This window comes from Parasteatoda tepidariorum, chromosome 2 (genome assembly GCF_043381705.1).
Source record: "Parasteatoda tepidariorum isolate YZ-2023 chromosome 2, CAS_Ptep_4.0, whole genome shotgun sequence".
NCBI lineage: Eukaryota > Metazoa > Arthropoda > Arachnida > Araneae > Theridiidae > Parasteatoda > Parasteatoda tepidariorum.
Window position 1 is genome coordinate 53,291,066 of NC_092205.1, and position 23,616 is coordinate 53,314,681.

Below are 23,616 nucleotides of genomic sequence, written 5' to 3' on the forward strand. Positions count from 1 at the left end.
CCCTTTATTGCAGTAAGCCCACATATCTTTTGGCTAATTTGAGAATAAAATGTTTAAAGCCCATTTAATTAAGACAGTTTGCAATAAGTACAAAGTAGCAAAGAATTATTGTATATAGCCATGACAAAGAATCGTGGCAATAAGGCTGAGCAAATGATTGAGTAATTTTTTGCACTTTTGTTAATTGAACTAAAAGTATATGTATTAATTAACAAAAACTATTTAGTAGAGTAGACAATACTCAAAATTTTTCCAATAAGTGCAAATTGCCGATGACATACACTGTAAAAAATTACGGTAAAAAGTACTTGCATTCTAGAGTGCAGGCCGGGATAGCCTGGTTGGTAGGACACTGGGCCCTTGTCCGAGAGGTCGTGGGTTCGATCCCTGCAGGCTAAAGACTCCCGTGTTGTAAATGGTGACTGATGCACGTTAAATCTGTCGAGTCTCTTTGTCCTCCATGTTCCCATAACAATTAAATACCTCTGGGGGGTACTGAATTGGAGATTGATCATTCTATGATTCAGGTCAAAATTACGATCTGTGGATTAATGAATGGGTCCTCCCTGTAAACGAATGTGACGTATGCGTGTGGCAGAAGTCGAATTCTTGGCGATAAATGGCACCACTGGAAAACAAGAACAATCGCATCTGAGTGGCATACGACAACAACATTCTAGAGTGCAATAATCGTTTACCATAATATCCATTTCTTACCGGAACATGTTACTGAACGAAAAATCTCATAAACCGTAATTTTTACAATAATAATTACGGTAAAATCACTAAATTACTCTAATTAAATAAATATTGTTGTAAAAATTAAAGTATAACATTTTGCGGATGATGCATCAAAAAGGTAGGTACTTTATATTGTAATTTGATCCGAATATAATCATCATGTATGCAAAAGGCCGGATTTTTTACCCAAGACATATTAAATGAATTAATTGTAGTGTTTCCATACAATGCTGATGATAATTGAAAGCGAAAAGAGTATGAATTTTCAAGTAATTTCGAAACTTAGGTTAGGTAACACAACTAATGCGGAAAAATTAATTTTTACATATCTATATTTTCCCTGTTATCATAAATTTACTGTTACTTATCTGCTTTGCTTTATAAGGTGTCTTTATACCTTTATTCGCATTTTTCGATGTCAGAAATTGATAAATGACAACGGAGATACACGTTATACAAATATATTCCGACTTGTAAATTGACTCAAAGCATAATTTAAATTTAAAATTGTTGACATTATTTTTCTTTTTAATCATAAAAGTATTTTTTTTTCAAAGTTTCGTATTAAAACATATTATAAAACTAGAAACTTAGTGTGTTTTCCAATATTCAAGTGTATTTGACAAAGTTTTTTCAAAAATATTGTTTGCAATCAATGAAACTAAAAGTGCGGAACCTAAGTATAGAGTTTTCAAACCCCTGAAAAGAGTTATTTGTGAAATAAATATAAAAGTTCCGGCATTATTATGCACTTTGCAAGCACTTTTTCATGAAAACAATATCTTAGTGAATTGGATACCTGCAAATGACGTCATCGTGGGTAAATCGTGTCATTTGTTCATTTAAAAACCAATCAGGTTCGATATACAAGCGTGCCAGCGCTTACAAATATCCAATTAAATCTGTTTTAAACCACATGGTTACGCATAATCACTTCACTTTTCTTCGAGTTGCAAGTAACCAACTGGAGCTCCTGCAATAAATGGTTTAAAATTGACTTTTAACGAGAATTTTTCACAATTTTTCGTGATTAAATGTGTGTTTCGTATGATTTTTTCTAACTGTATTTTTTATCGGACATTTGGTGAAATTTCTGCTGTTCGTTAAAGAATATTTGCCCACTCTTCAACCATTTATCTCTCTAAAACCAATGTAAAATAGGTAAAATGTTTTTAAAACATTATTTCTGTTAAAAATAAACGAAAAACTAATCGTATAAAAAAGTTTAGCTTGATTTGCGCGTGACACTTCGGGTAACTTCCTTTTTAGAGGAAGATGGAGACACACGCAGCATAGAATGTTGCAGACACTATGAAAGATATTAAAAAAGTGAACTATACATTTTTATTCATTTTGCAATGATACATGGCAGTATTGTCCCTTATGCAACATAAAAATTTGCTTGTGAATAGAAAACGAAAGTAAACATCGATTAAGGGGTCTTAAAGTCATTAAGATCTACGTAAATTACCCTATTTCGTGTATAGTTAAAGCCCAAAAATGCTTTTAAAAAAAATTTTAAAAAACGCTTAAAACAAAATGTCACAACAAAACAAATATTCACTTTGTGATTAAGGTAGGCTAAAAATATTAAGTAAATAAGAAAAAGAATTTTTTCTTTAAAAAAAAATAGCTTTTTTAATATCAGACCAGTAAATGAACACCCAGTAAAGGAACACTTAATTTTGGTTATTTTTTAATGCTCTTTATGAATTTATAAGCCATGCAAATATTTAAAAACAAGCCTATTCTTGAAATTATAACATTCACTGGGAAATCTATGCCCAGTAAAGGAACATACCTGTTTCCTCACTGGTTAGAAGTTGTTTTTCGTATTTTTATCATACTTTTGATGCGAAACATCACTAAAGGTACAAGAAAATTAAAGTTTATCTTTTATTTTCATTAACTTAGAAAAGAACCCAGTAAAGGAAAACTTGTTCCTTCACTGGTTTTTCATCGTTTGGTGATTCAGTGAATAATTATACTTTATTAATCTCAATACTTTATTATGGTATGAGGCTTAAAAAAAGTAAAACGTAACTTCAATAACTATATTTAGAATTCTCTTTTTCACAGTGAAAAAAATAAAACTATTACATGCAATTAATTCCACTTCAAACATATAAATACAAACACTCACCTTAGAATTTTTTCAAAGAAACAAGGTGTCGCAGAGATAATAACAAAAATAAAAAAAATTTCCGGAGAAGTCTATGTGACAAGGTAATCCAAAACATTGCTAGATGACTTCCTATTGTTTGGCAGTAAGCTATTGTTACCAATCAATCTAAAGAAAAACGTTCAAATTCTTATTTTTAATCAATATATATAAAATGTTCCTTGTTCCTTCACTGGGTAGTGTTCTTTCACTGGTTGGTTTACCCTATATTTAATTAGAGTGATTCAGTGATTTTACGGTTATTATTACTGTAAAAGCTACCGTGCGTCAAATTCCGCTACATGTTCCGTCAAAAATCATTTTGCTGTAAAAAGTACATGTACCCTGGTGTCGGTACTTTTTACTGCAATTTGACCCGGAATTTTAATCGAGTGTAGACGATATTAAAAAGTTTGAAATATATATATTATGTTTCTCTTATTTTGAAAACATTACAATGTTGTCCATTATAGCAGATATAAAATGTCCAACAGAAAAATTCGTTTGCAAATAAAAAACAAAAGTACACATCTATTAAGAGGTATTAAGATCATTAAGGTAAATTATCATAACATCATAAAGGTTAACCATTAAGGTAAATTGCTCCATTTAATGCATAACTTAAGTCAGAAAAATGATAAGAAGTGCATAAAGCAGCTCTCGTACCTACAAAAAGAATATTCATTCTTGTGATTAAGGTAAACTCATAGAAATATTAAGAAAGTACGAAATACGAATTTTTTTTTTTATATCAGAATACAGCTTGATTTATAAAATTCTACACTGTGAAAAACCTTCGAATCAAATTAGAATATAAAGTCACTTTTGGGGCATCATTCGCAAAATCCATTTTACCGTAAAATCCCTTTTTACCATAAAATATTATGCCTTAATTTTTTTAGCAATGTTTATTTAATTGAAGTGATTCAATGATTTTATGGTTATTATCACTGTAAAATAATAACCATAAATATATTTAATATTTACTGTACCCTAAGTACCAGTACTTTTTACAGTAATTTGATTCGGATTTTTTAAAGTGCACCTAAATCATATAAACTTATCATAATTTAAGTAAATACCAAATTTTAAAGATGTAGTTGTAATGGAACTGAAAGTATTTTGCTCGGAATTTAAATAAAGATGATTTTCAGAAATATAAAATTCACACCTTCAGGACCATGATCACAGGATTCATGATCACATGATCACATGATCCATGATCACATGATCACACGATATGTGAGCACACGATTCTCGATACGCGGCCCACGATATTACATTCGAAACAAGTCCTTTTGACTCTAGCGGCCCAAGATTAGGCGGACGTGATCTCAATACTGCACTCTTTTATTAGTACGAAAATGAACTATTCAGTATCTATGAACTCAGAGTTTGCGGACCTGCGGAAGCGTTTTTTCTTATCCGCCTGTCCTAATGGGGTTAAAGTTAGACATTGGCTTGATTCAATGAATACGCGTTTCAGAAAAAATTATGACCCCTGCATTAATTTAATATTACATTTAGTCAGTAATTTTTATTAGTCCTAATATTACCATTAAACATGAATTTTCAGGAAAGATTAAGGCTTGATGGTAATATTCAAAATATTGATTTTAAGAAAAATATGGTCGGACATTGACTGAATTCAATGAATACTCGTAAAAGGAAGCAGAATTAATGACTGCGAAAGTCTTTAGAATTACATCAAAAAAGTTTTGGCTCCAAATTACTTAAAATAAACTGAATGATAATGTATATTGTTTGCAATATATTGAAAATACCCTTAAGAACTTCTTCTAAACTGAAATAATATTTACTACATATCGAAAAATAATACATTCTGAGAAAAAAGTGTGATCAAAACTACCATAATATGGAAAATTTTACCGTTTTTTCGGCTCTATGGGAATACCTAAGAAATCTGTAATTTTATCGAAGCGCTTCCGTAATGATTTTAGTAAAATTATCAATAAAATATGATTTATAATAAAATATGACTAGCATATATACAGATATGTGGTAAAATATGGTAATTTTATCATAATACTTTAGAGCATGGCATAAAAATCATTGATTCGGTTTTCAATTTTGTATTTTTAACTAAATGTGTGGTAATAAGATCTATAATTCTGAAAACCAGTTACCATTTTGAAAAAAAATTTAAATTGAACTAATACCATATGAACAGAAAAATTGCCAAATAAATGGTTTAAATGTCGTACATTTTGTTTTTGTTTATTAGAATTATGATTTTTTTTTAACCCAGGAATGACATTAGCATAAAGTACGGTAATTTTACCAGACTTTTTTCTCAGCGCAACATAAAAGTCATTTATTATTGTATTAATTAAATATTTAATTTTTCATGTATAATTATTCCTCTTTTAAGTTTCTTTAGACTATATGATTGCTATAATGTGAAGAATTCTTAATCTTTATGTTTTATAAAAACTATATACGTCTGTGTAAGACGGATAACTATCTTAACCTCGTGAATTCCGTCTTTGGGGAGTTTACTTTATAATGAAAATTGCTTAGTTTTTGCTTTACGAATAGCCTATTTTCCAAAATTACAACTAATCAATCTCTTAGTTAACATACTATTTTTACATACGCTGAAAAGTTAAAAATTATTTATTTATTTCACTATTAAAAAGCAAAATTGAACAAATATAGACAATACCAAGCATTGTCATTAAATTTGTTTCAATTAAAATCTATATTTAAAGAACACAATTGATTTCAAAATAAAAAAAAACTGAATGTTACGAATAAAATAGGATTATTCTAGCATTCGTTTAGAATTTAATTAAGCTTTCAAGTTTGTTAAGTAGCCATCAGAAATAGCAGCTTCGCTGAGACGCAATTATTTGGGAAAAGTACAGGTTTGTGATTAGTGTGAAGCTATTTTTGTTTTATTTATTTTCGCAAATGTCTAATGTTTAATCTGTCCAGCTTGTTTAAACACTCTTATAGAGTAAATGCCATTGAGAATATTGCGAATTGCTTCTTTAATTGTGAAACCATAAAAAAGGAATTTCACTCTTTGTTTGCTGTTTAGACAGATGTTTTCTATTCATCAGCGATATTTCTCACAAAAAAAACGATGAATAGAGGAATTTTTTTTCTTTTTTATTTATTTATTTATTTTTATAAATAAATGTCTCAAGGGGCTTCCTAAAAAGTTCCAAAAATGCAGCAATACTGAGCCAATTTTGAATACAGTAGTTATAATTTTTTTTAAAATATAAGAATTTATTAATATTTTAAAAATTATAAACTAATGCATGCGAAGTCTTTAATTTTGTAATCAGCAAATTGATGTAAATCAGAATTTTAATCAATGTAAGAAGTAAGAAGATTATTCGATCGACTTAAGGAATCAATAAATTCATGAATAATTAAATATGCTTAATAAATAAGTCAATAAAGAGAGAAAAGAGTGGGAGAGAGCGAAAGAGAGAGATAACTGAACTATGTTTCTTTTACAATGAACAAGTATAAAAAATACTACCCTCTATAACTTCTCTAATAACCAGATTTTTACGCATAAAGATTGAGGCTTAAATGTTCAAATGGTAGTTTTGAATATGTTTGACAAATAATAAGTTGATGTTAGTTGTAATGCTCACACATTTCACAACAATTTAAGAACATATTCTCTTTGGCACGACAGCCCAGGATGGGCCTTGGCCTTCTCAACAAGCCTATGAAAAGACATTCTTCCCTTAGTCAAGGTTCTTCTGTTTATAATCCTTAAAACTTGTAGGTCCTTTTTAAGGCAGTCTAAAAATCTGATGTTTGGCCGTCCTCTTTTTCTTGTACCTGTTGGCCTGGCAATGAAAACTTTCTTGGTTGTCCTGCTATCCTCCATTCTTATAATGTGCCCCCCCCCCCATTTAATCCTTTGAATTTTGATAAATTTGATGACATCAGGTTCTTTATATTTGTAAAGTTCCGTGTTTGATCTTCTAAACCAGGTTTTTACTTATTCCACCAAAAATGCTTCGCAGTATTTTTCTCTCAAATCTAGCTATCATATTTTCATCTCCACGGGTCATTGTCCAGGTCTCACATGCGTATTTAAGCACATATACATTTATAAAATCCATTTTTTGTCAGATAACTGAAAACAAAAAAGTAATTTAAGTAACTATTTATTATTATTTATTCTTTCATTCATTAATAATCAAAAGTTTGAAACAAAAAAAGACATATTTTTACATCTTTTAAAAGCATTTAACTTTCATAAAATAGAAAATTTCTAGAATATCTGGCAAATAAAATTTCAAAAAATTCATACTTTCAAAATTCCATTTCTCGGAAGCTTTTTAAACAATGTCGTTCACATTTTGGATTTTGTTTCTATTTAAAGTTTACATTAATTAAGAAGATGTAAAAATCAACAATATTATAATTCTAAGTAACGTATAGCTCCAAATATGGTTGGTTTATCTTATTTCTACAGCTAATGTTTTGCTGCGTTGTTTAATAATATCAAGTTGGAGAATTAAAAATTTATGTTTAAGAAAGATGCTAAAAATAATAATTATTATTAATATTTGACAACAAAAAATATTAGTATTAGAGTTTAATAAATTTAAATGTCGTTTGGGCGAGTAAGAATAAACAGTTTAAAAATAACACGTGATTGAGAAAAGAAGTATGGTCAAAACTACCAGAATATGAAGAAATTTACCACGACGTTTCTGGATCTGGGGGATCAAAAAGCTAGGCAATTTTTACCGAAGCGTTTAAGTAAAGATTTCGGTAAAATTAACAATAAAATATTGTTTCATAACATGCTATAAAATTTAGTAAAGGTTTTGAAATTTGGTAATTGTCTGATGATACCTTAGAATATGACATAAAAAAAACATTTATTCGTTCATTAAAATACTTTTCATTTTCGTAAATTTTTTACTAAATGTATGTTAATAAGAAGTAAAATTTTAGGAATAAGATTTTTCAGTAAGGCGTTGCTTCATAAACGGAAAAATACCAAATGAATGATTTAAATACCGTATATTTTGGTTTTTATTACCAGAATTTTTTTTACCAGTAATGTCATTCATTACTATACAGTTCGGTAATTTTATCAGAATTTTTTCTCTCTGTAGGATTTTTTTGATTTCGTATAGTTTGTGTTAGGCTGCTTATTTGCTTCTAGCACATGTTTTTACTTCAGAATTTATACTATAATTTTAGTCAGCTTAAATTGCGTATAATTAGAGCCCCTAAACTAGAGATTATCCCAATACAAGAGCCTTCAGTACAATCTGAAAAAACACAACTTCACATATTTCCATTAGAAAACTGATTTTGCTCACCAAGTCCTGCTACTTTCCACCAGAAAGGAGTTTTTACTGGGAATGATACACTGGAAAAGTGAAGTGCGACGTAGATCATTGTGTATACAATCGGAGATTTTTCACGCGATTATTTTTGATTCTATTTTTTCTATTTCCATAACGTTGAAGGTTGAAATGATAGAAAAACGTGATTTTTTATTATTACACGCGAACAACTAAACGTAGAGAGAGGGAAAATATTCCAAATTAATTAAAAAATTATTAGTAATATGTAACAAAAAATGTCATGATAATCACTGAAGCCATTCAAAAAATATTAGGGAAAGTTGAATCTGCAACAGTGGTTTTATTTAACAATGGAATTTCGTATTTTTGATATTGTATCCGAATTACCTGAAGCCAGAAAGTGGCAATTGTTTGTTACAAGCTACCCCTCAAAAATTAGCCAATTGTAGAAAAAAAACATGATCCAAATCAAATGTCTATTCAGAGAAAGTTTTCTTTTTTTAATGGAGGGCACTTGGGGCAAAGAATATATAGGGGTTATATATTCTTTACTTGGGAATTGTCCCATTGGCTACAGAAATGCCAGAACTACTACTCTCTTCTCGTTACCCAGTGGGCACCTGTGGCGAAACCACGACGGTGGAGCAGCGTCGCCCACGTCACACAACCACAAATCCGTTTATAGGGCGGGTCACATTCACACAAAGAGGAAAGGACATAGAACACAGAGAGGGAAAGAAATATCCATGCCCTGAGCAGGATTCGAACCCGCGGTCAATGGCTCCGCAGTCAGGCACGCTAACCACTCGGCCACCTAGTCGGCTCATTCAGAGAAAGTTCGTCTTTGTGCTTGATTTCATCACTTAAACTTTCGTCCGTCTTAATTAGTTAGCATATTTAGGCCTGGGCCCTCAAATTATTAAGATTGCATCTTAAAATTCCGAATATTAGAACAAAAATTATCGAAGCGTTCCTTTTAAATTTTGCGTCCGGTATGTTATATGATAGTTCTGTTTGTATAGTTTTGTTTTATGTGTGACTTAGTGTTTGATTAAATTTATGACTATAATATTTCACTTCGGCTTCGTCAGGAGAATATTTAAAACAAAAATAAAGTAAACAAACTTATAATTAAGTATCTTTCATTATGAGAAAGTTATGCAGGTTTTCCCTCATTTTCTATAACAGAAAATACGCTACAAAATTTAATAAATATGAAGCTTTGTAAGAGATTTTGAAGTAAAAAACTGCCAGTTTTAACCTTCATCAATTTAAAAAAGGATTTTTCTTTAAGAATATTTTTAAGAGCCTGGAGCTATTTATCTAATTTCTTTGGGCGTTAAATTTCTTATTTTATTATTTTTTTTAGTTGATTGGTGTTTATTTTTCATGAATATTAAATGAGGCTAATAAATATGCTAGAAAAGATATGGTGGGCTTGCGGCTGTATAACGATAAGCCGCATTTTTAAATTGTTTGTAAGAGCATTTTGTTGTGAAAACCCCGTGATTTCTTTGAAGGTAATAAGATGCTTATATTGTCTTATAATGGTAATTTCGGAAACTTTCATAGTACATATTTGTCTGTAAACAATATTAAGAAACCTTTACATGTAAAAATATCACCTTTAGAAAGCATGGAACTTATGGTCCTAAGCCTTTTATATTAAATTCTCATTTCAAAATCGTCATGAATACATCATTGAAAAAATGTTAACAAAAATAAATAAAGAAACAAGCGAGGAATGTAAGAGCACACCATTTATGAGAAAATAATATTTGTACAAAGAGCTTATTCGTGCTTATTAACAACAGAAGTTTGTGGTAGCTTTAATGAATGGAATAACTTTACTTGTACAGACCACAGTGATAATAAAAAATTTAAATTTTGCGTGCAATAAAACATGGTGAATTTTACCATATTCTAGTAGTTTCGAATAAACTTTTTTTTAGTGTATTATAAAGCCAATAACAATCTTTCTAAGAATGATGTATGCTTAAAATCTTTAAGTTAAAAAAATATATATATACTCTCATGAACTTAAAAAATCTTCCCGATTTTACAATAAACGCATGTTATTTGACTCTTATTAGTTGAAAAAATGAAAATTCAAGTTTGCATTGCCGTTATTGAGTTATGTAACTGCCAAATTATTTATAGGCAACAATATAGGGTTGCAAAATTTCTAAAATTGGCATCAAATGACCACTTGTGACATTTTTAAACTTCGCAACAGATTCTAAAATAAAAATTAATGTGTAAATTTAAAGTGCTGCAAAAAATATTAAACTCGTATTATTAATTTTATTTTTAATTTTTTACTTGATTAAGAGTATTTTACAAATGAGCATTTAATGGTTTACTATCCTTACAATATCGATGCAATTTAATAAGTTGTTTGTTTTCTATTCATCATTAATTTATTCAAATAAGGTATGTCGAGCTGAAATTTATTACGTATCTGAGAGAAAATGATATTTTGAAGGATAGGGGTGATAAATTAGTTCACGTTTACATTTCCCACTCTTTGTCATTAATTACTTCAGCTATTATACTAGTACTAATTCTTTCCCCAAGTATGCGTAAATGACAAAAAAATTAAGCATATGTTCATGTTTCTTTTGAAATGCTTTTTCCTAAGCCAATTGATTTGGAAAAAGATTTTCTTGGTATAAAATGGTACTGAGAATTTTATTTCATAAAACGCCTCAGTAATTGTTTAAAGCCATAAGAAGATAACTGTGAAGTATAAGCAAAAATGCAATTAATTCTTCTGCGACCTTCGTAAAAGAAGAGTTCCTTTTCACAAAAGGCAACAATTGTTTCAATTTTAGTTTGTATTTTGAAGTAACAAAACAGATCACTCAACCATGATATATTGGTAACATAAAGCTACAAATTTGTATTTGTAAGAATAAATGTAAGATTTCTTTCTTAAATTTTGTGGTAGCTAGCGTAACAAAATATTTCTTCTTTAAACATTAAGAGAAAGAAGCGACAGAAATGTTTCATCGCAAAATCTCTTTCATCTCCATGAGCAATTTAAAATTTTAAGTATAGAAAAAGTGAGTTCAGGCGAACTTGAAATACGCCATGAAGTTCCAAATACTGAAGAGAAATTTTCGAAGTATTAAAATGATAACAAATAATGAGAGGGTAACTTAGGATTAAGCGATGGGGAAGTTCTCTTCAATAATTTGCTTTGTTTTGATATTTAAAATTTTTCGTTTTCAGTATTTCAAACTTCATGGCTCACTCCAGATTTTCCTGAATTAATTTTTTCTACACTTCAAATTACTTATGAAAGGGAAAAAGGATTTGGGATAAAAAGTTCATCCAATGGTAAAGCGTCTACTTCATGTGCTACCACTCTTTTTATAATATCATTCTTATATTATATCTTCGCATCATGTCGCATAATTGTAGAATAAAAAGTTGATCGTTAGCTGGTTAAAGAAGTAAAGTGTGAAAAGAAACTAATTGTCGAAATCACTGCTTAAGGTCTGGTTTCTTAGGACAAGCGCCTTATCTGGGCGTCAGCGGGACGTCAACGTCACGCTGACGCCAACAAAATACTGGTTTGTTAGCTCAAGGCCTGGTTTCTTAGAACTAACGCCTTATCTGGGCGTCAGCGGAAAGTTGACGTAGATCTGACGCAAAAAAAATACTTTTTTGTTAGCTCAGCATGAGCAGTCGGTCCAACACAGACACTATCTCTCATTGCGCATGCGTTAATAACGTAAACAAATATTTATTTTGAATTTGTATTGATTTTGTTATTGTCGACCAGTGTTTTAGACCACTGTTTTCTTCCCATTTTGCTGTTTTTTTTATTTTTTGTAATTCTTTCCTACAAGAATTATAATCTTATTGTTGTCCCATTTGAAATCGCAGAACTGATCTGTAAGCTCACAATTGTTTCAAGAAATGGTAAAGTTTGCTTACAAGATGGAAAAAGAGATAAGAAACACTAAACATGCCATTCATTCACCAGATCTTCAAGAAAAAAAAAGATAAGTTCCCCAGGAAGGAAGGATAGCAATCTACGCTGAGAAAAAAAGTGCAGTCAAACCAACCAGAATATGGTAAAATTTATTATATTTCTGAATCTATGATACCACCAAGACGTTCTGTAATGATTTTGGTGAAGTTAATAAGAAAATATGTTTTATAATATAAGATAAAATTTGTTTAAATGTCGTAAAATTTAGTAATTTTACCATACTTTTTCATAATTTTTAGTAATTACTATTCATTACCATACAGTACGATAATTTTATCAAAATTTCTTTCTCAGTGTAGAATGAAATGTTACGATTAGGATAAAAACTGTAAACAAAGATGAAAATCTTCGTAATCATCGTTTTCATTATTTTTAAAAAACTGAGTGAAAAAAAATGAACTTAAAAAATACATTTCTATGTATTCTGGGAATATTAGTAAAGATTGAAAGGAGACATTCCAGGAATATCAGTGAACATAAAAAACCTAACTGAGCTCTTTGTAGAAACTAAAGTAATGAAGTTCATGTTTAGAAGTTTGGTAATGTGTTCAAGCTTGTTTTCTTATAAAATAGAGAGGTAAGAAAACTTTTAAGAATAAAGTGAACATAGTCTTTTCCTTACTTATCTAAAGGGTTTTTAAATTATTTTATTTTTAAAAGACTCTTGAATAAAGTTCTGAGTTCAAACGTCCTTTCTTTGCACGTAGCCTTATGGCTTGGTTGCTTTAAGATGAAGTTCTCAAGTTAACATTTTTCTGATATGAAAATGAGTTCAATGGCTCCAATATACTTTGATACATCTTTATTATTTGCTTTCTCGTTTCTTTTCAATACTCTCAAAGTAATTGATTCAATGTTCAATCATAATATCAGTACCATGAACTGTACTATCGTGAAAACTTACTGTAGAATTAATAAGTTTATATATTAAACCATGTTTCCGTTTAAGATCTAATCGTTTCATTTATCATTTAATCATTAATGAATTTGCACGATAATGCGAATGGCACCGTATCATGGTTGCAATAAATTTCAACAATATTATGGCTTAGTGCGTTCCAAAATTCCAACATAGTCTTTTTCGTTTTTGGTTCAAGACTTGCCGCTTACACCACTGGTGAGAGAGCTGTGGGTAGTGAGTTCAATCCTGATAGCTGACAAAATAACTTGCACGTATACGCAACAATCTGTAAGTGCTGTCGTTGGTGGTGGTATGGAAGTTTAAAGAGAAGGGTACAAGCTCAGGTATTGTTCCCCTCGTCTGACCAGGTACAAAATAACGTGGTATTTCTACCATTGCCATTAAAAGTAAGAACCCTGAATAACGGGGCTAGGTGCTTGGTGATTTGTGTGAGCGTGAAGCACTTGTAGACGTTGTTGATACTTAGTAGAAGTTTGAAGCCTACACAATTGATGGCTGGATAAAATTTTCTCTGTGAAGTAAAAGCGGTTTGTAAGCATTGCTGACCAAATTGCCGCAAACGTACAATTAGGTACAAATGGAGTAATTTCGTGATTTTTAGAGCTCACAACTGGTGCTGTTGCAGAAATGCTTCTTACTTTTACCTCTTTTTGCATAGCTGAGGCTTAAATTTATTCAATCAATTCAAGCCCTGTTTGTTTAAAATTTCTACCGAAACGCAAATTTAGTGTAAACGATTGAATTAAAAAGACAATAACTCTTTTTTAAAACTATTTAAAAAAAAAAAAAAAAAAAAAAAACTAAAAGCTACACTGTGAAAAATTATGTATTAAATTACGCTAAAAAGTACCAGTGCAGTAAATCCCATATCCATTTTTACCGTAAAATGTTTTGGAACGAAAAATCGAATACATGATCCCTTTTACGGTAATATTTACTGTATAATCATTAAATCACTGCAATAAAATGAATATATACAGTAAAAATTACGGTACAAAGTTTAATGTAAAAATGGATTTTGTGGTAAAAGGAATTTTATGGATGCTAGATTGAGGATGCCAGTACTTTTTACCGTAATTTGATCCTGATTTTTTAACAGTGCACTCGTGAACGGGTTAAAGCTGATTCATTGAAATGAAAAAAGAATATTTTTGAACAAAAATGATAGACAAGGAACAAACCAACAGATATACATTAATGCACTTTCTGTTTCTTAAGTGGGACTTGAAAAAAGAAAGAAAGAAAATTGAAGAGGCGTGATATTTTTTTACTGAATATCATATGCGATTAAAATCTGTTCCATTTATCATTCATTTTGTTAAAAATACTGGTTTCTCCAGAACGGCAAGTAAAAATCATACAATTGAGCTCATCTATTTTTAGAAACTCATTGAAGAGAGTTTATCATTAATTAAAACTCACAGACATTTTCCCCGGGTCTTTTTTTAAAAGGAAAAGTGCTAATTATTACCTTTCGTAATTAAAGATCTATGGAAATTTCGTTATTCAAAACAAATAGAATTTTCTGGGAACCAAATGAATGTTCTTCTAAAAGAACCTATGCTTAAATTAATTGTTATCCAGAACCACAGAAAATTAATGGTTTTAATTTTTTTTTCCTTATGGAGGACGAGGAAGAATGCAAAGAAAAATACCATAGCTTTCACTAAACTAAGAAAAAAGTATGGTTAAAACTAACAGAATATGTTAAAATGTACCCCGTTTTTGACTCTATCGGAACACTAAAAAGCTCGGTAATTTGAAAGGAAACACTTTGGTAATATTTCTGGTAAAATTAATAATACAATATGGCTTTTTTATTTATGTGATAAAATTTGGTAAATATAATTTTAGCATGATACCTCAGAGCATGCCATTAAAAATAATTTATTCGGTTAAATTTATTTTTCAATTTTGCATTTTTCACTAAATATGTAGAAATAAGAACTATTATTTTGAAAACCAGAATTACCGGTAACGCGTTACTATATGAATGGAAAAATTATCAAATTAATGTTTTCAATAACGTTTATTTTCTTTATACCAGAATTATGGTTGTCTTACCAGAAACGTCATTACCATGCAAGTACGGTAATTCAACCGGAATTTTTTTTTCTGTGTGGTAAAGGAGATGTTGATGAAATAAAACTGGATTGGCTGCAGTTGTAATTAAGTTAGTTTGATCTTATTGTATATAAGAAGAAACAATTATTATTTACTTATATTAAATTTGATTTTCTGGTTTCAGAGTTGTAACTTCAAAAAATTTAACCTTATTATAATACTTAAAATAAGGAATCTACAGAAGCAACGACCAATGTTTTTAAGAGTTATATTATTATGAAATGGAAGGAACTAAAACTGTTTACGGAGAAATAACCATATAACCATGTTACCATATAACCGTATAATAGTTAACACTTTTAATTAATAGAATCTAAAATTAAATACTTAAACGTATAGTGTTCTGTTAAGTGTTTGATTTGGTCTTTAAAGTTAGTTTAAAAATTGTTAAATAAAGCTACATAGTGAATAGCCGCATAAATTTTGAATTGTAAAGTATACAATTTATTACTCATTTTAAAGAGTTTAATTTTACATGGCAAAATGCAAAACTTGAGCGAAATCGGTTGAATTTAATATTTGCATCTGAAATGCAATATCTTAGAAATTGAATTTTAAAAATACAACTTTTTTAAGTTTCGATTTTCAGAAAGTATTCAACCTATTTCATTCAAATTTTGTATATTGTCATGCAAAATTAGTTCTTGCGTTTTGTCTGTGTGATTGATTTTTTTTAAAAATTCATTTTAACGGGATATGTATAACCCATTGCGACATTCAACGAAGAATCAGCTACAAATCAAAAATTATTACCTACTTTGAACTTTGGTACCCTTATTCCTACTTGTCAGCTCTACCACAGTTGGAACTTACCTACTTGCCATTTGCTAAAGCAAAATAACTCTCCTTTAGGCCGGGTTAGTTTGATTGGTAGGACGTTGGTCACGTGTCAAAGAGGTCGTGAGTTTGATGCACGTTAAGTCTGTCGTATCACAAAGTCTTCCATGTTCCCATAATAGATTATACTTCTGAGATCTCTGAATTGGAGATTGATTGTTCTCTGGTTCAGGTCAAAATTACAATCTGTAGATGAATGAATGGAGTATGAATGGGTCCTCCCAGTAAAACGGGCTGTGATGTGTGACTGAAGTTGCATTCCTAGCCATAGATAGCGGCACTGAAAAACAAGAAAAACACACCTACTGCCTTATTCCCATAGAAGGCTTGCTAGTATTGGCAAGTGACATTAGTAACAACAATAATAAAAATCATTGAATCGCATAATAATTAATAGCAAATGAGTGCATTGTTTGATTTTGACAAAATTGCTGATTTATCAGCATATACCATCTTAGCATATATACTAAACATTTTAATAACAAATTCACCACGATACTTCTGATAACAAAGAGACATTTATATGAAAAGGTGGACCAATTGAACTCCGGAGGCGGCTAGTTCTAAATATAAAAAAAAAGTAACTTGGTTTAAAAACAGGCTTAGATTTAAGATTTTGCTTTCAAAAATGGGAATTAAATTTAAAATTAATAAAAATAATGACTTAGTATGTGTTTTTAAAATTTTCATTATATGAAGAGGAATTGTCTGAAGTTTATTTTGTTTAAGTCAAGCAATGTTTTTGGAGAAAAATAGAATCAAAAAAATAAGAATCAAATCAAATAAGGTTAGAATAGAATCAAATAAGGTTATTTAAAGTATAAGGATACGCTAGATTTTAAAATATGATGGGTATAAAAAATATTGCTGTTTGAAGTAGTAATTCGAGTTGTTTTTACTTGTCAATCGTTATAACTTATATTCTTCGCTTTCGTTCCTTAGTTCTATGAGCAATGCGATGCAGTCTAAGCCTCCCTGTAGTATTACAGTAATGTCAACTGGCACAACGCAGAACTCGACGCAGGTTCACTTAATGATCACTGTTTATGCTTTCTCTCCAACCTGCAGAACAGATTCCAAACAAAGCGCTTAAAAATTTAAATATTCATTATGATTTGAATTTTGGGACGTAAACAGAACTGGAAGAACCAAAACGTTGCAGTCGCTAAAAACGTCAGAAAGTAAAATTAGTAAATGCATACAAATAGCGCAATTAAAAGAATATAGATTTTTACTTTCGAACTGCACAACTTATAAACTTTGATTAGAATTTTGAAATACATTTTACATGCCTGTAAGTAACTGAATCTTTCAAATTCATTTAAGATATTAAAATCTTATATTTATACTTGCGTAATTAGAAAATATCAGACTGTTATAAAATTAAACAAAAAATGAGATTTAAAATTTTTGTAACTCTAGAAATCATTTGCAGAGATGGAAAAAAATATTGCCCTCTTAGGCTAAAAAGGTTTCGGAACAACTTTTTGTAGCGTGTCTAACTTTTAAAATTCAAAGCACTTAATTATTAAAAGATTTAAATCCATTTCTAATTTTGCAGTTGAGAGAAACTAGATACCAAAATTGTATTTATCATAAGCTTTATTTCAAAGCAAATTTTTGTTCTAAACGTGACTTATTTTAAATTATATATTTTTTATAATAAAAATTTCATCTTATATTCTGAGGTCAATATAATTTCTTTGCAACAAAATTCACAAAAAATACAATTCAGTCCCTACGGACTGAAGAATGTCTTTAATTTCAATAGAGTAAAATCATGCGTAGTTTGCAAAATAAAATATCGTTGCTTTATTTTCCATCTTGTTAATTAAAACGTCTGCTGATTTATGTTTAATAAGCAATTGATGAGCCTCTCAGGAATTTCGTTACTTTAACATTTTCTTACTAATCACTAATATGCAATAACTAACCACTTGACAAAATAACCATTGACTTGTTGACTCAGAAGCTAAGATTCTTAAGATAAGTTAACCATTATAAACTATCCTTAGAATAAGAAATTTCTATAGATTGTAAAATTATTGATAAACTAATATTCGATTTAAAAAAAAGTTAAAAAACAGTTAACTTTAACGAAGAAAATTCGAACTAAAGTAGAATTATAAAGTTTGTTTTATATTCAGTCTTTTGAAAATATTGAATGGTATATAAATTTTAAAAAAAAAATTTAAAGCAAATGTCTTGTAAATCTAGAAATTTTTGCTTTTGGAAGATTAGATATAAAATTTATACTCTGGATTTTCTTTTTCAACGTTAAAAGCGAATTTACTTTAAATGACTTCTGAAGCAATGCATAATGAACACGAAATTTTTAAGCCTAAAAGTTTGAATATATTCCATTTGATGGGATAAACGAAATATATCATAGTAAAATAAAGATATCACAATAGAAAAATCAAACGTTTAACAGACTGACTTATAAGCGTGGTCTTTTTTAGAATTTCAGATTCGATATTAAAATAAAGAAATGTCAATAAAGAATAAAAATCCTTCTAAATCATAAATTTTAAAAATTGTTGCTATTGAGATTCTTCACATTTCAAACTTTAAGTACAGAAATTTGACTAAAATAAAACTGACGAAATATTTTAGATACTAAAATTTAATGTTAGTATTATGTAATGCTCTGGATTTTGCAATTTACCCATACTTCATCAGAATTTTTATAAGCTTGAAAGTAATTTGAAAATAAGAGCTTTACTTTGTCTTGAATTTCTCCAAAAGTTCAGCTCTCAGTTTTTAAAGTTTAAATATTGTAACCTGTGAAATATTCCAAAACATGCCTTTATGACTTAATTTATTGTGGAAAATTAAAATTGTATTAAATCTAAGTTCAGTTTACATTTTGTGTTCTATTGCACATTTATATGGAATTTCAGCCAAACAATGTGTACATTAATAAATCTTCAAAAACCAGGAAACTGTGAAGCACAGGTGCAAAATCTTACACTGCCTCTTTAGAAGTATGAAATTTAACAAATACTTTAATACTAAGTGTATAATTATATAAATATAAAGAAATTTTCTTAATTGAGTATTAAAATGCTAATGAAAGTTTAAAAATGTTCGAATAGATTTGGAGATGAAAAAATCTTTAACTTTTCCGAAATAAAAGTTGCAAGTATAACTGTATAGTGTGTATTTAATTGTAAAATGTGTTAATTCACAACTGTATTAAAAACCAAATGTAAATATGTAGCTAAATAAACTTGCGTATTTTTTTTTCAGATTTATTTCTAGTGTTTTGCATCATAATTTGTGATAATTTCTTTAATCCTCAAATTTTAGGAGATAGCAGCAATTTAATATGCAAATGCTGACAACTAAAAGGAAAACGTAGCAGCTTTGTATTCACACAATTATTACCTCCTGTATTAATAGGCATTACCTCCTGTTCCCACGCTCTACAAATGATTCTGGATCGCCCTGGATTGCCCTTAGCTGTCTTTAATCTCTGAACTTCAAAAGCTCAGCTTTAATTCAATCTGGACCAATAGATTGGTTACTGTTCAACCTTTTTATTACCAATTCAATTTCAAAAAGACAGGGCTTATCGGACTCATCAGCTTAGACATCCACAGTTCCATGTAGGTTAGAATTGTTCGGTTTTGGATTATGGCTGCCATGTGGTTTATCTTTATTCTCTTCAGCGCCCGGGTGTTTCTGGTTTTCCGCAAAAGCAAGCCACCCATTCTTTATCCTACAAATAGACACTCTTTGATTAAAGTCCTTTTCTAGGGTTGTTGATAAGTTGAAACTACTTTCTTGATTCTTTCTGTGTTTTAAAGCATTCAATATCCTTAAATTTCTATTCCAAAAAGCACCACTTTTTTTCTATGCAGATGTTTTTCCTGTTTTCTCAGTCCCTTGTAATTTTTTTCCTTGTTTTTGAATCACCGGTTTATATGCGTTGTTTTCTCTTTCCGTGGCTTCACTGCATTTTTAGTCATAAAAATCATTCTGCTTGTTACTTCTCAATTCAGGGAGAATTTCTTCAGCTGTGTCAGAGATGATTTGCCGAAGAACTTCTCATCCACCACTACCATTCTTTTATCAGTAGTATGGATCTTAGAATTTCCTTATACTTTCGTCGAACATCGGGATTCTTAAGTCCATCTATATCTATGTATTTATTTGATTCACTCTTCTTAAAGAATGATCTCCTCAATTTATATCTCATCTTGGATACGATAAGGTGGTGGTCAGAGTCTCCGTTAGCTCCTCCCTGGCTGCACACATCAAGAAGACTGCTTTTATGCTTACAATCAATGAGGACATGGTCAATCTGATTTACTGTGTTTCCGCCTGGGGATTTCCTTGTAACCTTGTGTGTATTCTTATATGGGAACATAGAGCTTCCTATTCCAGCGTGGTTTGAGAAAGCAAAAGCAATCTGTAGCCGTTGTCGTTGCTAACGTCATGCAGGTTCTGTTTCCCGACAAACGTTCTAATCTTTTGCTTCCCAATCTTTGTGCTGAAGTAGCCAACTTCCATTTTAATGTTATTTTGAGGGCAATCGTCATAGCTATCTGTTGCAGAAGGTAGTTGAAATCATCCTTATCAGGTTCGTCTTTATCTTCTGTTGGTGCATGTACACACACAATACTAAGGTTCTGAAGTTTGCCTTTCAGGCTTAATTTACAGATTCTCTCATTTGCAGGCTTGAAGTAAATTATTCTGTGTTTAATCTCTTGTTAACGATAAAACCTGTACCAAAGGTGTGAGACTATTCCTGGCAACTGTAATAGACATTAAATTTTTTCTTCTCTAGGATTCCACTTCCAAGCTATCTAATCTCTTGTATGGCTAAAATGTCGATATTATAGGTTTCCAAAACATTTGAGATTTCTCAGAGCCCCACTCCTGTAGAGGGAGAGAACATTCCAAGTTTCGATTTTCAAGTTCGTTTCCGTTCCAGGTCGTCTTCGTAGGGGCAGACCGGCTTTTACTTTTTAAGATTCCTGAACCGTAGTTGTTTCTCTGGGGCAGGGCTTAAACCCTGCACCCAACCCCAACTTGGAGAACCTGCCCTATTTTAGTCGTTTCGTATGACACGCATGGGGATACGTTGGGAGTATTCTTGCAAAACCCGGTTACCACACGGGTTAATTTAAGTTGTTAAAATTGTTTCTACTTTTTTTTCTAAGCTGCATATAATTTAGCGGTATAATGTGCAATATTTGTGTCACTTAGCCAAAGAATATAGAAAGGAGAAAAAGTCTAGCTCTTGGAATACGTAACTAAAGCGGGGAGCTGCTCGGTACGGTGTGCTATATCAAAAAAAAACTTACGGGTGAGAAACATATTCAGATTTAGGAAACATATTCAGATTTAGCAAAGCATCATATGTACTTAGGTCCAGTGCATGCGCATACGAAGAAAAGTGACAGTCAGGACGTACGCCCCCTGTATGAAGTGCCCAAATAAGAAAGAATAACATTTTAAAAATGTCTGTTTGCAATTTTCCAAACTGTGCCATTAAATATCAACGTAAGAATAAAAACTGCATTTTTTTTCATTCCCAATTTTTATTCATTATTTTTATCTGAAGGAAATGGAAAATATCAAAAAAAATCATAATAATCATAACCATTTAATAATCTGGATTTTTCAAAAAACAGATTATGTAAAAATCAGTATTAACTAAATCGTAGCAAGTTTAGAGATACATAAATTCTTGAAACAGACATAAATTCACAAACACAAATTGACAAATGTAAACAGGGGGAAATGTTTTTGTTTTTTTCACTATCAGGTAGATTTTTTTTTTTTTTTTTTTTTTTTTTTTTTTTTTTTTTTTTCGTCTTCGGAAAAACTAATGATGTTCTTGTTTCCATTTTATATACCTCTATGAAGCAAAAAGCTAGAAAAAAATTTTAACACTAGGAAAATGCCAGTAAATAAACTTCAATGAGAGAAAAAATAGTAATATTGTAATTTAACACTTTTTTCCCAACCTTTGTGGAAAAAATAGAAATACTGTTGACATCTTCGTTCCCCCTCTAATTATTTAGATGTTTAAACATTTATTCATAGTCCAAAACATAATACCAAAGACTTTAATTTGCTGCAACAAACATCAGATAACTAACATGTAACTAATGTTAAAGGATAAAGAAGAAAAAACAATTCAAAAACATAATTAACTTCATGTTTTTGAATTGTAATACTAACTAAAAAACTAGTTAACTTTATATTATATTAGATATTATATCAGATGTTACTATCTACGCTTTTTATTATTATGATTTTGAAAAAAAGTTCAATATAACTATGTGAAAAATCGCAATTAAACAAGAACGACAATATGCTTTTTAATTAATTTATATTTATCGGAGAAATGAATAAAAAACAATGAAACATAACAGCACAATAAAATACCTGATACATTATTAATTAAAATGTTATAAAAATAAAGAATCAGAATAAATCAAATTATTAAAAAAGATCGTCTGAAAATATAAAAAGGAGCATATTTAGAAATGGCAGATAGCGAACTGTTCCAAATTGTGAAGTCATTATACTAATTAAACTAAAAAGTTAACAAACTTTAGAGGCCCTCAACGCTTCAAGAATACAAACAGACCTAACGAATAAAAAATAATTAATTATTAATGAGCGTGCAATAAACTCCTGTTTTTGTTTAAACAAAGCTCTAAGCTAGCAAACACTATTGTACAGTACTTTAACTATTTTAAAACATAAATCCTTTAAATATTTTAAAAAGCATAAATCCTTTAAACATTTGAAAAAAATAGGAATCCTTTAAAAATTTGGGAAAAAATAAATCCTGAAAATATTAGGGAAAACATAATTGTCTATAGCATAATTTATACAATGCCTAATGTTAAGCCAAATAGAAAAATTAATTTTTCAGAAGTCCCTCTTGAACGGACTAATTAAAAATTATGACAATTTTTTAGGATCGAGGGCTAAAATTACACCTTACTCACACTGTCTATATTTCACAAACGGTTCTAGAATCAAAGAAAAAAACGTATAATTTACAAACTCAATCGTATCTATCCTTCAAGTAAGAAGTTATTTGATGAAGAGCAGTAAGTATATGTTTCAGTAAACAAATAAAGGTTCAAAACAAAACCAGCTGTATTTATCGAAAAACTCTCACGTCCTTCTATGTCTGACTAAGTTCTATAACGTCATTTTCAATGATTGAATATGCTCAGTAACCTTGAAACAATGTGTATATATTTTGAATAACGCCAGTCTACAATCTCAATTTCACGTTTACGATCAAGGTATATTATTAATCAGAAACATTAGGTCAATAGTTATTCAGGGTCCTCTGTTTTTTATTTTGCGCACTGAGTATACAGTGCGCTCAAAAATAATTAAATAATACATTGAATAATTTTTTTTCTAATGTTCGGATCTTCTCTTTCTAGGACTCGTTCTTAACGGTTTTGAGGGGGTGATCTCAAATATGATATTCAATTAGTGCAGACGATATTTCAAGTTACGT

General features: G+C 30.0%; 1 long non-coding RNA gene across 1 annotated transcript; it reads right to left on the reverse strand.

Annotated features, from left to right (window-relative positions):
* Positions 1-2,067: 2,067 nt before the first annotated feature.
* On the reverse strand, positions 2,068-23,244 carry LOC139425002 (uncharacterized). Its single transcript, XR_011636153.1, has 3 exons — positions 23,087-23,244; positions 16,086-16,389; positions 2,068-7,031 (listed from the first exon to the last, which is right to left on the reverse strand). It is a non-coding gene; the product is annotated as an uncharacterized lncRNA (long non-coding RNA).
* Between the last annotated feature and the right edge of the window lie 372 nt (positions 23,245-23,616).